General features: G+C 35.8%; 1 protein-coding gene and 1 long non-coding RNA gene across 7 annotated transcripts in view; one reads left to right on the top strand and one right to left on the bottom strand.

Annotated features, from left to right (window-relative positions):
• The window catches only part of Mp (collagen XV/XVIII-type protein multiplexin), a 229525-nt gene extending 219140 nt beyond the window's left edge, over positions 1-10385 (bottom strand). Inside the window, exons 1-3 of one of the 2 annotated variants that reach the window (XM_077407440.1) lie at positions 10069-10385; positions 9259-9281; positions 7634-7917 (exon numbers count right to left, since the gene is read on the bottom strand). The gene's annotated coding sequence lies outside the window, so the exon portion shown is untranslated. The remainder of the gene's footprint in view (positions 1-7633; positions 7918-9258; positions 9282-10068) is intronic. The other variant, XM_077407439.1, reaches the window with a different exon arrangement.
• The window catches only part of LOC143898161 (uncharacterized), a 277565-nt gene that overhangs the window by 221934 nt on the left and 40003 nt on the right, over positions 1-15628 (top strand). The gene's annotated exons all lie outside the window — the stretch shown is intronic.

Below are 15628 nucleotides of genomic sequence, written 5' to 3'. Positions count from 1 at the left end.
GCGCGTCTAAAGCGAAAGAATATATCACGTGTTGATAACTAACGAGTGTATATTCACGTCTATATAGCCCAACATTTTTACATAATAATCACAAGTCTATAACGGGACGTGCCTTCGTTCAGCTGACCCTCCTCCATTCATCCGATCGTCCATTCATTCTTATACATCCGTACAATGAACCGTGACATTTGCGTCGCTGCAACACGGTTCACGACCTCCTTCGCCCATGCAATCTGTGATGTAACGAGATTGGCTATTTTAGGATCATCTACAGAGCATTTCACAATCGTATTATGTCTTGTCGAAACGTTCGCGAGAAACTTTATTTCTCTAAACAAACATACTTCTTCGTATTTTTTTCTAAGTAACATATTGTTGCCGCGTTTCTTAGGAAATTTTTCTTATAATTTAAAAAACTTTGCATCTGAAACGCGCGGACGATGCTGCATCGGTCAAGAGAGAAAATATGCTCTTCAAGTATTTCGAAAAAATTAAGGAGCGATAAAAAGTTATATAAGGTTTAATCATATCGACATTAAGAAACTGATTTCAAAACAGACTGAAGAATCGATAAATGGAAGGTATGATTTTGTAATATGACGCGCGTTCTTAGAGAATATCTTAGAATGCGCGACAAATGCACATCTTTTCTCTGTGAGAAAGGACTATTAGCGTTTAAGAGCTTCGCGAGCTTCTATCTATCAGCTTGTGCCGTGAAGATAGACGCACAGCTGCTTGAGATTCGATTACCGGAGATTATTATGATAATCATCACGAAAAAGACAGCGAATGCCGGGTATGGAGCGCGAACGCATTAACGCACGTTGATATTCGATTTTTTTTTTATCTTATTGCTCCATCTGCATGCCCAGTAGAAAGTGCTTTCCCGCATCTATGCCGTTCTTGCGCCGACATGCCTTGCTAGTTAACGCGATAACAAAATGATCAGAGGTAAATCACCGTTTAATCGGGCCGACCGAAACCAGTTTTTCTTCAAAAGATGCTTCTGACGTTGATACTTTAAAAGGAGACCGACGCGCAGTTGCTCGTGTCCTGTTATCTTATATCCTGTCGTCATATAATTAAAATTGATTAATATGATAGATACGCTAACCTAAACGTGTATTCAAAATAATATCCAGATAGCTGCATATAACTCAATATAAAATCACAATTTTTATACGAACGGATTATTTGTTTTTTTTCCCCATAAAATTCAAACAATATTTTTTTTATAGTTTCGATGGTTGTCACATAAAAATACATCAAGCGATTAATATAGAGGTGTTCGTCGTTTGGGAATCAACAATAACGCAATCGAAGCACAATAAAAGCCAGATGTTGATAGCTATTCGAGGATTACGGATTCTATATAGTAGCCCGAAGTATCTCCAGCGGTATCCCCAGCAATTGCCCGTTCGCGCAATTCCCGAAAAACCAATCGCGCGCCTATATAGCGAGTGCGGGGAATTAATTTGACGCCTGATCCACGCGACTCGGCGCGTTATATTGCGCTAGCCGTTATTGATGGTATTCACAGACTCGTTTTAGCACCGGACATGCTGCGAAGTAATTCGCGATCGGCGGATGCGCTACAGCGGTAACTCTGCGTTGCCGTCGTGGCGTAAATTTTGCCGGTATTGTTTAAGACCGCGAGCGAGCGAGGACCTCTTCGTCGCGGTCGTGAGAAAAACGCCGCGGCGACTTGAGCGTGTAAAATGGATATATCGTCGAGCTGTTAATTGAAATTGTAAAGTGGCAAGCCAACGACGAAGCCATTCCCGCATTCACGTCCATACGTGGTAATTTAACGGGAGATTTTAGCGCGCGGCAGGCGTCGCAACATTTGTTAGTCGCGGGGTGGCGACCGCGCTGAGTAACGACGTGGGACAAAGTGTCGTGCGCAGGTGCGCGCCAAGAATCTCTGAAAATGCGGGAAAGGCGGCGGGTACCGGGGTGAGAGAGGACCGGCGGGAGGTCGGAGCAATTTGTTTGGATCCGAGATGCAAGTGAGATTAACCCTTCGCCGGCGTGTCGGGAAATTATTACGCTGTCACTTTGAACGGCGTCGATCGAGTAAGTGTCACGCGACGATATTCTTATAAACGCGAGAATGTTAAATCTTTTTGCAAGATGATTAAAAAACTGAAATGGCAAAGTTGACGTCCAATATAATTCTCGTAGCGTGTTAATTGACAAAATGTTTCTGTTTATAATCGTCCGTATTTATTTTCAGCTCAAGACAGAATTGCGAAGCCTTGAAAATGCCTAAAAAAAATATGTATTCCATAAAACATACCAATTTTATAATTTTATTTATTTTATTCGAAATTACAATATTATAATAGTCGCTGTCTCGTTGGTCTCCCATGAATTTCAGGTTTGTGGAACTTTCTCCATTCCCACGGAATTTTACATCTTTCTGATGATGCCAAGGAAAATTAATGATCATATTCGAAATATGTGGTAATGATTGATGATGTCTAGTTTAAGTATAAAATTATAGACTAAGCCTTCAGTTCTTGTGTGATGAACGCGTAATCTTGATTTAGTAAGTGAATGCCTAAGTAATGAATCCTTATCGTATCGCGTCGTATAACTGTTTTTGACGTTCCCGTCGTAACTCTCGTAGAAATAAAATCTTGGCGCACGTATATATTTACCGCGATTAGAAGGCACTGATAGAACACTGCTTAGTTGCATTTAAGACGGAAAAAGAAGAGGAGTTATTTGATTACACGAGTGGTTACTTCCATTAGTAGACTCGGCCGCGAATGGTCGAAGTCCATTTATTAGTTGAGCGGACAAGATCGTTACAGGGGTAAACTTTCGCGAGGAAGAAGTTTCCAGCCGAACAACGCACGCTCGCTCGCTCGGCCGTTTGAAGAGATTTGCACTTAGGCAACTTATTAACCCGGTTTAATCGTGCCCCGTCGAGTCAAACTCTCTGATTGGTGCTGTATGACGTCGGCCTGTTTAATCCTTACACGAAGTCACGAACTAATTTCACGAACTACATTTACAACGTCGTCTCAGTACGCTCGAGATCAGGATGGATTAAAGAACAGCAGCAGATCTCGCCTGCGTGAGGATCGATTATGCGCGCGCGCTTCGCGTATTTTCATCTGGAAAATTAAGTACTTAAGTGGGCTCGAGTTATTTTTTGCTGATTTCTTTTTCAAATTTTATAATATTTTTACATGCAGCTTATATCATACAATAAATATGTATTAGATTATTATTATATCTGAATATATAGGATAATGATAATAGGATTACATATTATGCTTTAGGATTAAATCTGATTTAAACAGTAAACGATACGACAGAATATTCCATAGATTATATAGAATATTATATGTGTTGATTAATAATAATACTGATATAGTATCTAACATTAATTATCACTTCATTGAAAATATGAACTATTTTATATGATTTAAATTATTTAACTCTTATTTTTTTTTATTTTCGCTTTCAAAGTAACTCTTAATTCAAGTAACATCCTATATACTCTTAGTGTAGACAGTTTCTCTTGATACTTTGTTAAAATATTATATTCCTTAATACGTGTCTCTTAATTGTGGAAAGCAAATCGTGTGTAATTATAATCATTTAATTATAAAAAATAGTTTCATATGAAAATCTATTAATTCAAGGAATACTTACTCCTTTATTTGTATTACTTTTTAATTATACCCTAAGAAAAAAACAATTACAACATTCTCTACAATTTTCGAAAAAATAAATAAAATAAGCAATCCGGATTACAGTCGAACATAAACTTATCATTGCAAGTATTCATTAATATTCTCTCGATAACGGATATTAGTTTAGCTTTAATTATTCTTTTAGTCCTGAAACGATAAAGGGAAACTTTCGGTTGCCTCGTACAACTTATAAAAACTGTTTGACATATTTATTGTTTAAGTACATCTATATATATATATATATATATATATATATATATATATAAAAAATAAATTTGAAAACAAACTTTTTCAAAGTTTGATTTTTTTTACAAATAATTAATAATGTTAAAAGAATAGTAGTCGGTAATATTCAATGTGATATGCGAAGGGCCTACTAGAAGCACTCTTATCTCTTGGAACCTTGTATGCGCAGAGCTTTGTCGGTACATGATTTTTTATTTAGTGTGATTTGTTTCTTGACATTCTTTCAGTAAATCTATTCTTGCAAATATCTTGCTAGACTATGCATAGAAGAACTTTAATCTAAATAAAAGTTTTTTTAAAACATAACTTTTAAAAACAAAATCTAGATGATTTTTGTTTCTGTAAAGAATCAACAAAATTTTGATTATTGAATATTTGATTCTTTCACTGTAATTCTGGCGCATTATAGTTTCTATATATTTTAGTAGATAATATTTTTTATGAATGTATAAATTTTAAATATTTTATATACCCTTTGATGATACGAAACTTTTTGTACAATATTCCAAAAATTAAATATTGCAACGCAAATATTGTAAGGCAATATCTTATTCGTAACAAATTATTATATTACATTTTATTTAAGTTTACTAAATTGATTAAATCAACTTCAATTAAATTATTGTTTTAATTATGAATTTTTTACATTATTACAATGCTGTAAACTTATTCACCGACGATCGGTTATGTCAGCGTTCTCCAAGTATCTCAAACTTACCAGGCCCAGTGCCACATTCAAAAATTTATCCATAGCCACAGACGATATTTTATCGATGCGTATACTCTCTCCTTTTACAACAGATGATGCTATCTTTTGATCCCCACTGTGTAACATTTCCGCAAGGATGACTACATGTATATTTAGGACTCGAGTTCCGTCAATTGCAGACAATCATTTACACATGCATTTATATACATTTTTGTATGTATAATAAACATTTGAAGAAAAGTACAAATAATAATTTAATCTAATTTAAAAGTAATAAGAAGAAATAATAAGAATAAGAACAAAAGAACTTCTATTCGAAAATTTGCAAACAATTTTGAATTTTTCGTGCAAACCGGAGCTAAATTTAGAATGCCGTTTAATATCGCGAGTTTACAGTATTGTGAAACAATTTACCACGTGACATTGTGCTGTCACTCTGCACAAATCGAAATAATAGATCTTTTTGTGATTGACACAGATATAAGCAGAGAGAAATGAAAAAAATCTTTTTAATAAATCTAATGCATATTACTATACTTTATTATTTTTTTAATGTTTGAAATATTTAGTAATTAAAATCATTCTAATCGGATAAATAAAACCGTCTTCACCACTGGGTGGCGGAACTTTATGCGTCAGATACGACATGACAGTCAAAATATTAAGGATAATTCCATGAAAAAAAATACGAAATAAAAAAAATAAATATAAAGTAAATAAATTTAAAAAATGCTAAAAAATATTTTTAAATAATTTCAGCAATTTAATTTTATCTGATTAATTTTATCTGCAAACACTTCCCAAGCTCACTCGTGTACATTTTAGGATAAAATTCGAGTCAACAGTATAGGGAAACGTCCTGCCGTCGTCAAAATCGATCGCTTCGTATATAGGTCTTCCACATCTCCGTCTTACGACCGACGTGCTGAGCATGTCAGAAAATTAATGATTCTAAATGGCATTCTCTCCCGTCTGAATGTGCCCATCGTATGTACACACGCGCCGCGTTTACACACGTGTCCGACATACGCACAGTCGCTAATTACTCGGCGCCGATCGCGTCTATTCAAATTCGGCTGTTCATCGGAACCCACGTCCCGGTCGCGGCGAACCATGTGCATCTCACGTATAGGTGCGACTGTTCCTCGCGCATGCAACTGGAATAAAATTCACCCCGCGCGTCGCTCATACAAATCAGCAGTCACGTTCGAGCGTCGCATTAATGCTTCTACCTCAGGAATAAGATTACTGAAATGCCTTACAAAATATATTTAAGCGGGGTTGATTCTCACTGAGTCACACATCGGAGTAGATTAGGTCGGTTCACATTGGCACGATCCAGTTGTCGTTTTCAATTAGTGAAAATGGATTGAAGGGAGTTGAATAGGATAAAAAATATGAGATTAAAAGCAAGTTTTGTCACGAAAGTAAATTTATTATTGGAACTGAAAAGAAAGGAATCAAAAAAGAAGTTGACCTTTCAGTTTTTACGTTATAGCTATAGACCAATCAAATGCTGACCCGGATCTTAAATATACGATAAGACAACAGAATTTTACGAAAATCCAAGTCGTCTGGCTTGGACGATTCCGCTACGAAATTAAATTCGCGTTCACATATCACGCTCAGATAAACCGTCAGTTTATTATTTTGCGGTCGCAAGCGCAGACTCCGGTGTCGCTCGTCGGCCGGGTCGCGATAAATTACGCGGTATATACTGTCGGATATCAATATCGCAATTACGCCAGTTCATCGCAACTTGCACACGCTCGTTTCCGCTCCGCGCTCGCAGCGCGCGAGTCACGTGCGCGGGCAGGTGGCGCCCGCATAATCGCGACGGAAAAAATGCAGTCGCCGCAGAAGTAAGCGAACGAGAAGCGGCGAGAGCCCGGGACGGAGGCTGCCGCCAGGCTAACGAAAGAAATTTAATTGGAAGTTTCTTTTATTTCGTCTCCACCTCCCGCTCCCTTTCACTCTTCCAGTCTCTCCTCGTTGCCCTCCGTCCTTCGCGCCTTTCATCCTCGATGCGCGCCTCCGCTAAATTGCAACCTCGTGTCCCGGTATCTTCAGCGTCGATAACATCGCGTGATTAAGACCAGTCCGCAGGACAGCGCCTATGTTCCCTGCTTTTCCCATCCTGCTGATTCGCGATGCAGATCGGGGTGCGCCAATTTGCGCGAAACTCACGTAACGAGATACGTCGTTCTACGAGCGAGAGTAAAAATAACTTTGCATTTGAGGATAGTCTTCCAACTGTCAATCTGTCAAGCGTGATTTTACTCTAAAAGAAGTTATTTTATCCGCAAAATACTCTTAAGCTTTTATTTCACAAGATACCTTGTTTCCTTTTGCTTCTTGTTCTCTTTCGCTTTCTTTCTTACTTTTTTCCCTTCTTTCTGTTTTTATTTCTGCGCGGCGGTCTGAATTTAGCTTCACACGTGTCAGTCCCAATGCCATCTCATTTTTCATACTTCTTATCTTTTCTTGCGCACAATGTTGCACGGAAGCAATGTGCACGATTACGTATTATGCGATTTAGCTCAAAAGGGATCGATTATTTTGTGCACCTGCGGAACGAAGCGTAACCGTAACTAACGCGCCGACTGAGAAAGTGGCATAATTTTTATAACTGAATATAAAGGAGTAGCGAAACCGATGTTTAGCGCATGTCTTTATTGCATTCACGCATGGTTTCGTTGACCTATATAACATCACATGCATTTACATACATCTAATTACTGTCTCGTTTAATCGCAACATTGCCTCTACTGTAAGAAGAAATTTGAAAAACAAAGCGCGAATACTTTCTTGAAGTTTCCTTTGTTCGATCGATTTTATACCTTTATTAGCTTCGACGAATGCAATTACGAAACCGGATATTTCTTCAATGACCTACATGTTAAGTTCTAAAATATTGCATGATATTTAATTATTAAATAAATTCTGATAAGTATTAGTGTTTTCTTACCTGTTTTTGTCTACTCAGAACGATCAAACCATTTGCCGCGATTTGTATCTTGCGCAACGTGATTTTTTCGGATTTCCATCTATTTAACATCGCTTCCTTCAGAACTGACCCGACACTAGGGGAACGTTTTCTTTGTTCCCTGAGCCATGGACGTCTTGCGTACTACGTCGCGCCATATGTTCTTCCTGGCACTCACTTCTTGACGTACTCCTTCGAACACCTCACCGTATACGCCTTTGGCGGAAGAAGATTGCGGGAGAGGGTGAATCGGCGATTTTATGCACCTGCGAAACAAAGCGTAACTAATGTGTCGATTTCACTGCGCGGGAGACATGCTTTAATTTACGAAATTAATAATGAAGTTTGTTGGGAGAAAGTACGGATTAAGCAGCAACTGATCAATTGTTCGTACAATGCGGTGTGTATATAAAATAGAGTTCTGAAAATTAGAAACGGTGACAATCTACTTCTCGTAGGATAATTTCAATGAGTTCAAGTCATTCGTATCAATTTTCGCGAATCGCATAAAAGCATCGAATATTTGTGTCCTTTAATGTAACTCTCTCTCTCTCTCTCTCTCTCTCTCTCTCTCTCTCTTAAGAATAAGAATGTACTCAAGTTATCATGCGCAATCTAAATGGAACAGAGTCGTGCCCCGAGCACGGAAAGTTAACGGATGAATTAAGGAATGTATCCAATTCACGTAGATTCTTGCGCGAAACGGAAAGCGAGCGGCAGCTGTAATGATACTGGCGAGATGCTTTTACTATCGCTATACGATTAGGTGCAATTTTTGATTGATTGCATTTCTCCGCCCGACTTTGAGGCGTTTACTGGACGTCAAATAAAGGAGTGCGCGATATGCTACGTACGTCCTTCTTTCGTAATGGAAGCGCGTTCTTAATTCGCCCCTCGTGATCGCCAATCGACCAGACCGATTACGCGGCGCACCGCGGAACACGATCGAGTAAATGGCAATAAATAACAGAGTACTAGTTTTTCGTTCGGGGAAGATTGATAGGTACTGTTCATCGCTTAACGCGCGATACAATGTAAACTGAAACGTTGTAATAACGAAAAAACTACGGAGAATTATTTCTCTTCGAATTTTTGACCGCTTACGCACTTTCACTAATAGTGTACTTTAAAATGAGCTGGATTCGTAATTTATATTGAATATTTTAGTCCATAAAAATATGGAAATATATTTTAAGAATTAATCCTTCTGTCAATGACCGGATATCCGGGTACCCAAAGCGACTTAAATGTTGAAATTTTATGACGCTTTAGATCTCCATATTTGGTGTAATAAGAAACAATTTTCAATAGATTTTACCTTGATATTAATTTTATCTTTGTAACACGGTTGCCGTGAAATCGAATAGTACAACGTTCAATGTATGGGTAACCGGATAGCTATTACTGATTTTTTGCTATTATGATTAAATAAATAATTAACTAACTATAAAAACTCCCCTCTCTCGATAACTCCTCTATTTGTGTATTAAAACTCAAACAACTAATGAAAAATTAATTAATAAAAAGAGTATTAAAAAACTCTGAACTATATAAAATACGTCTGTTCACATTTACTGCTCACTTGACTGATTGTGAGAGGGCCGTACCTGCCGGAACTGGTTTTATCCGCCTGAAACACAAAGGGCCTTTAAATCCTAAATCGATGCCTAGAACCTGCTATAAAGAAATTGTCACAGTATGTCTTAATTTGTGCAATGTGTCGAAAACACAGTGGGTATAAAATTATCAGGTTAAAAATTATTCATTGACAGAAGGGTTAAAGTGACTTTTTATAAATATAAGACTGAATACATTAATCATAATTTTACATTAGGGTGGAATATTACCCAAAATCTTTAGTATCGTGTACACGAGGTGACGAATCCAAGAATCGAACCCGAATTTTTTGCTCGACAAACGGTTGCTGTATTGAACAACTATTAAGCCATTTAGCACACCTCGGTGGCGTTATATTTTCAATTAAAGTAATTTAAATCGACCTGACTGGCAATATATATAACGTCTTTCTGATATGAACATCGAAAAACTGTGAGCCAACTTGGTTTGTCGGATTCACACAGCACTTTTTTCAGATCAATATCGAGACATTATTAATTTTGACCATGGTTTTGGTCCCTTGATGTAATTTCTAAATTAAATAGTTTTTAATTTTAATGTTCATATCGGAAAGACGTTATATATATTGCCAGTCAGGTCGATTTAAATTACTTTAATTGTTATTCTATATACTGGCGAAAGAAATTTATTATTCTGTTTATATTTTCAAGCTTTAAAAATTCATTTATTGCTACGAGAAAACGAACAACTTCATATTGCTAGTATAATTTGTCTGAATTTGAAACTTTTTAATGAAGACATTCTTTACGTCAGATTTCTTTTGTATAAATCCAACTTACCTTGAAAAAGACCGTGTGGAAAAAAATATAGTCTTGAAGGCAAGACTTGTTACAAGTCTTTATTGTAAAGGAGCTTTCGTGCGTTGTTATTCTTTAGCATTCAAGCGCGACCTGACGTTGCGTGTGCCCCAAAATCGCCGCTGGTAAATTGCAATTCGTCTTAAGCCTCCACGTGGGTAACATCGCAAAATTAAGGTCGGCGAGTAGTATTCGCAAGCCTTTTTTGGCTTTTTAATTCGTCTTTCTTTCGCTTGCGCGCTCCCTTATTGTACATCGAAACGTGGTATCTCAGAATACACCGCGCAACAAGTTGTTATGATGCAACGTCGACCGAGATGAGTAAGCAATTCCATTTTTAAAGGCCACTTCGACCAAACTTCGATTAACTTAATTGTTGATTAGTCCATTGGAAATGGCCAATTGCATTTGCTCATGAAATAGATTGACAAATGCGATTGGTCATTTCCAATGGACTAATCAACGATTAAGTTAAATCGGAGTTTGGTCGAAGTAGCCCTAACTATCTCGATCATCGAAATTGTATCGACGAGTTGACACCTTTTTTCCACGATGCTGATTGGTTGTCTCAAAGTTTGCATCCCGGCTTGCTTTACCATGTGCCGTGATTTGTGCGGTTGCACAATCACCGCCAAAGTTAAATAACAGAAAGTTACTTATTCAAAACGCGGTTATTTTTGTATTGTGATGTAAATGTTGTTTTGTGTAATGATCCTCCATATCTAAAAAACAGATGTAAAGTCGATACTCTCGAATCTATCGAAGTTTATTGTTCTCACTTTTCCGCGATGCCGATTGGTTCGTATATTTTGACAGTTGCGTGTATCAAAGAGTCAATAGTGTAATAGTAATAGCATAATGTTAAAGCTAAATAGCGCGCGCGGTGTCTAGTATAATAAAAAAGCTAAATGGCGCGTGCTTGTAGCTTATATAAAAGAGGCGAAACTAATACCTACACAAAATTTTAAGCGAGGCAAACAAGATGCGTCGAGGCCGAATTTAGCAGAACTGAGCGAAATTACATTTTTTAAACGGAGATAGAAAAAATGTAACCCAAAATTAAATGGCTTTAGATGTTTCGCTTTCTTATATTACTTTTATGGGTCTATTATGTGCATTTTGAGTTAATATTAAAAAGTATAATTGTGGTTTCTTTAATGGAATATTATACTTTGTGTAAATGCACTAATTTGTGTCAAATTTTCTTCCGACCTGAAGTAAAGAGAATATTTGTTTTAATTGTGTGATTTTTAAAAATGCTATGAATTGTTTTTATAGACTTATATGTATAATAGACTGAGCATTCCCATTAGCGAGCTGTAGGCAAGATCTAATGGACAGAGATATGCTTACTGGGATATATGCTTTCCTTGTCCAATTGTGTAGATGGCGGGGATAAGGAGTGGTGAAGAGACAAGGAAAGACAGATATCCCAGTAAATATATCTGTCTTTTAGATCTTGACTACAGTTCTCCGATGGGAATGCTCAGTAGTCTATTATGCATATACGTGGTGCAATAGCGGGTCACTATCATAGATTTTCGTTTTTGTGCGTAATTCTGTAAGAAAGTTTTTTTAATTCCGTAAAGCCAATTCAAAGTTTTGTGTGTTCAAAGAAATGTCGGTAATAATTACTGCCACTACAGCAGCCCCTTAAGGCTCTATAAATGTGAGTATACTCGTCTGCTATTTTTCTTTCAACCGCACAAAAGGTTAAGTTTCCGCAAACGTTAATACGCTTTTCAGTGTCGCGATTAATCTAAAAATTTAACTTAAATATCGATTCTGTTGAACTTAAAATAAGTGTTAATTGATTCTTAATTAATTGATTAGACGTGTGTTCTTAAACGCGCGACAGTAGAATTTGTTTTATAAGTGTCAAATTCTTCGTAAATTTACACATCGTGTCTCTGTTTTATTGCCGCATAAAGTTATAATCTTTTTAAGCGAAAAGCGTATCTTTTCACACGTGGTTGAAAGAAAAATCGCGGACGAGTATACCTACTTATTTAGAAATGGAGTATAGACCTGTGGATAGTGACTCGCAGCGGAATTTGACTGTACTTCATTCTATCGCCGGACAATCAGGTTGCAGTCTCGTTCGGTTTCTCCTGCTTGATTGACCACGGCATTTTTGTATTTTAGGAGCTACACGTTACGTATGCTAGTTACACATTTCTGAAAAAGTTTTATTAGTGACGAGATAAATTTGTATAAAGCCAGTGATTTGAATAATTTAAGCATTTATTATTTTATAAATTATACATTAGTATTATTTTTGATTTTATAAGTGAAGTACCATGTGAGTTTAATATGAAAGTTTATCACATCGATGCCGGTTACTGTGGACGAATAGTGTTTAAAATTGATTAATTTAAAATGTTTGTAAAAATATTTGTGGGATAATTTGTGCAAATTTAAATCTTCAAGGAAATTCTGGTGAAAATGTGTCAACTTTCAATTTATTCCAAATTATACTTACTATGGATTACCATGGATTATCATTACTTATTACGGATTATCAGTGATGAACGAGAGTCATTATTTGATCGGAAAATGTAAAGAAGTAAGTTGCCTATATATATATAAAACTTAGTTATTTTTTTATTCCGCGCATATTGTGAGTTTAATATAATATAATGCATCGAAAAATTTTATTTGAATATTTTGAAAACAGTTAACCCTATTTCCTCCAATGTTTTTTCCGCTCTTTTAATCCTTGCATCATAACTCACGAACGAATTGACGAAATTTAATGTTCCAAAGCGCAAATTAAAGCTACTACTTTTAGCTTTAATTTGCGCTTTTGAACATTAAATTTCGTCAATTCGTTCGTGAGTTATGATGCGAGGATTAGAAACTCGTGGGACACGAAAGGGCATGGTCGGAGTGAATAGGGTTAATAATGATGATTTTAGTGAATTATATGCTATACTACACGTAGTGATATAATGGAAAATGTAATAATGTATAGGTAATAGACTACTAACGCGATCAGCACGTGGTGACGCTATATCACACAAGGGGACGCGAATGACGCGATATCACACGTGGTCACGCGTGGCGAGGCAAGCACGTGATGACGTGTTAAGGGGATCCTAAAGCGAAGGCTGAACACCGACGTATAGTTAGCAAAAAAATTAAAAATTATTGAAAATTATCTTATCCAATCGCTTGGAAATCATTTGGAGATATTTGGAAAAAACTTTTCAGAGTTTGGAAAACCATACAATAATCACAATTAATTAAAATCAATTAAGCGTATAATTAGCAGAAAGTGTCTAAAAAATATTTTTTTTTAATCCAATCGCTCCATAATCATTTGGATAAAAAGTGTCGATGTAATTTTTATTATTTGGAAAACAACTCTATTCTAATAAAAATTAATTTAAAGGTCAATATTTCGTTTAATGTCTGCACTATAAAAATAATTATCTACACTACGGTACTGCTTCAGCGCTGTTCACACCAGTCTCCTCATTGTGTCCCTGAAGCAGTACCGCGTATATAGTGTAGATAATTATTTTTAAAACAGAATATCGAATATCGACCGATACATGAAAACAACAAATTAAATAAGTGTAAAGCCGTTAATATTAAAAAATATTAATTTTTTTTGTTTTCGATATAAATTCGACCACCATGACCTAGATTTTGATGCGTACTTTAATTCTAGACAAGATTTTTGCATTTCCATAAAGCCATTTAAAAGATTAGTGTTAAGAAAAAAAGCCGGTATTACAGACGACTTTAGGATCCCCTTAAGCCCGTGACCGCGTTACTAATCTATTATCTATACATTATTACATTTCCCATTATATCGCTATTTATTTACTAAAATATTTTTTTCTTAAAAATAACGTTTTTTAAAATACTGATTAGGCATCATTTTCTACGCGCCTCTACTCCCTTTCCTCAACACTAGATTTAGATGCTATATCTATGATTATATCCTTTGTCGTTCTCTTCAAAAATTACCATCACAGCAAATGCCGTCTAATGCTTAACATTAGCAATATGTGATTTTAATAAGCCATATGAAATTCGTATACAGGGTGTTTGATAATAGGTCTAACATCGCTCGTGAATTAGTAGAGTGGGTTAACAATCTTCTACATCCGCGCAATTCAGTAGCGAGTTTAAGGGATCTTAAAGTCGTATGTTTTACCGATCAAACGCGATTATTTTTGAATACTTTTCGTATATATTATTGTATTTATAGATTTAAAAAAAATTACATAATTAAAGTATATATTGTGTACATTTTTGTATCGCGTGCCGTTTCTGTCAGTCACATTAGGGGAATTCCCACAATTCTTTCCCTTCTTCTCTTCTGTTTCTTTTTTCTGAGCTGCGTTCCAAAACCATGAACTGCCAGTAGAGATGCCAGTCGGTTTTTTTTTCGATGTAATAAACCAATGAACATGAAATGCGCCTCCATCGTCTAAGGCCGGTATTCGTAGTCGGTTCTTATATTTAAGACCGTCTTAAGTACAATCTTAAGACGTCATGAACCAATCACAGAGCCGTATTAGCATCTTAAGATATTACTTAAGACGGTTTTGAAATAAGAACCGACTATGAATACCGGCTTAAACGGTAAAAAATTAAAATATAAAGTGAGATCCTGATGGTAAAAGATGAAGGAAGAAAGAGACAGAATGTTATTCATCGCTGTTTTACCAACTTTTACCAAATTATGATATAATATGCTGCCAATTTGACCTTTTTTACCAACACTACTCAGATCTAATTTTCGAACTCCCTGGTAAACTGCTAAAAGTTGGTAAAACAGCGACGAATGATCTATTCCGTCTCTTTCCTTATTTTTTACCATCAGAATCTCACTTTATGTTTTGATTTTCTGCCCTTTAAGCGGTGAGGGCGCATTTTATATTGACGGCGAAGCATAGAAAAAGTGGGGATAACTGGCAGTCCATGGTTATATAGTCAAAGAACCAAATAAATTTTGAATACAGTGGAAAAACTTATAATTCTTATTCTTTGTTGCTTAATTTAATTTATTTGTTGACAGAAAATATTTTACTACTTACGTTATTTGTCAAAAAATATATAGTTATTTTACACATCTGCATAAATTAATACGAGCTGACATATATAAAGAGGATAAGAATTAAGGGTTTCTTTATTTGTATCCTTTATTTCATCATTACTTTACAATAAAAATGCAGATATATATTGTTTTATTTATTTATAATTTATGTTACTAGTTAACCATTAATTACTATGTTCACTACTATAACTGAGGTTGCAATAAACAAATTTTGTTTGAAGCATTTTTTCTATCAGTAAAAACGGAAGTGTTATTCAGATGCTTATTTAAGTGTTTCTCCCTGTCATATTGCTAATAAGTAGAAGAGACGCGATTATTATATGCTATACAATTATTAGGAAATCGATACATCTATATATGATAAAAAACCGGTATTTCATTTAACTTGAAGATCATGAACACAAGTTCAAACATGTGACAGTCTCTCAACCTGCTCCCACCAACCTGCTTTTCTGCGGAAAAAAAAAT

This window comes from Temnothorax americanus, unplaced genomic scaffold, assembly GCF_048541705.1.
Source record: "Temnothorax americanus isolate GAGA-0224 unplaced genomic scaffold, ASM4854170v1 Scaffold22, whole genome shotgun sequence".
Lineage (NCBI taxonomy): Eukaryota > Metazoa > Arthropoda > Insecta > Hymenoptera > Formicidae > Temnothorax > Temnothorax americanus.
This window is presented reverse-complemented; position numbering and strand designations above follow the sequence as displayed.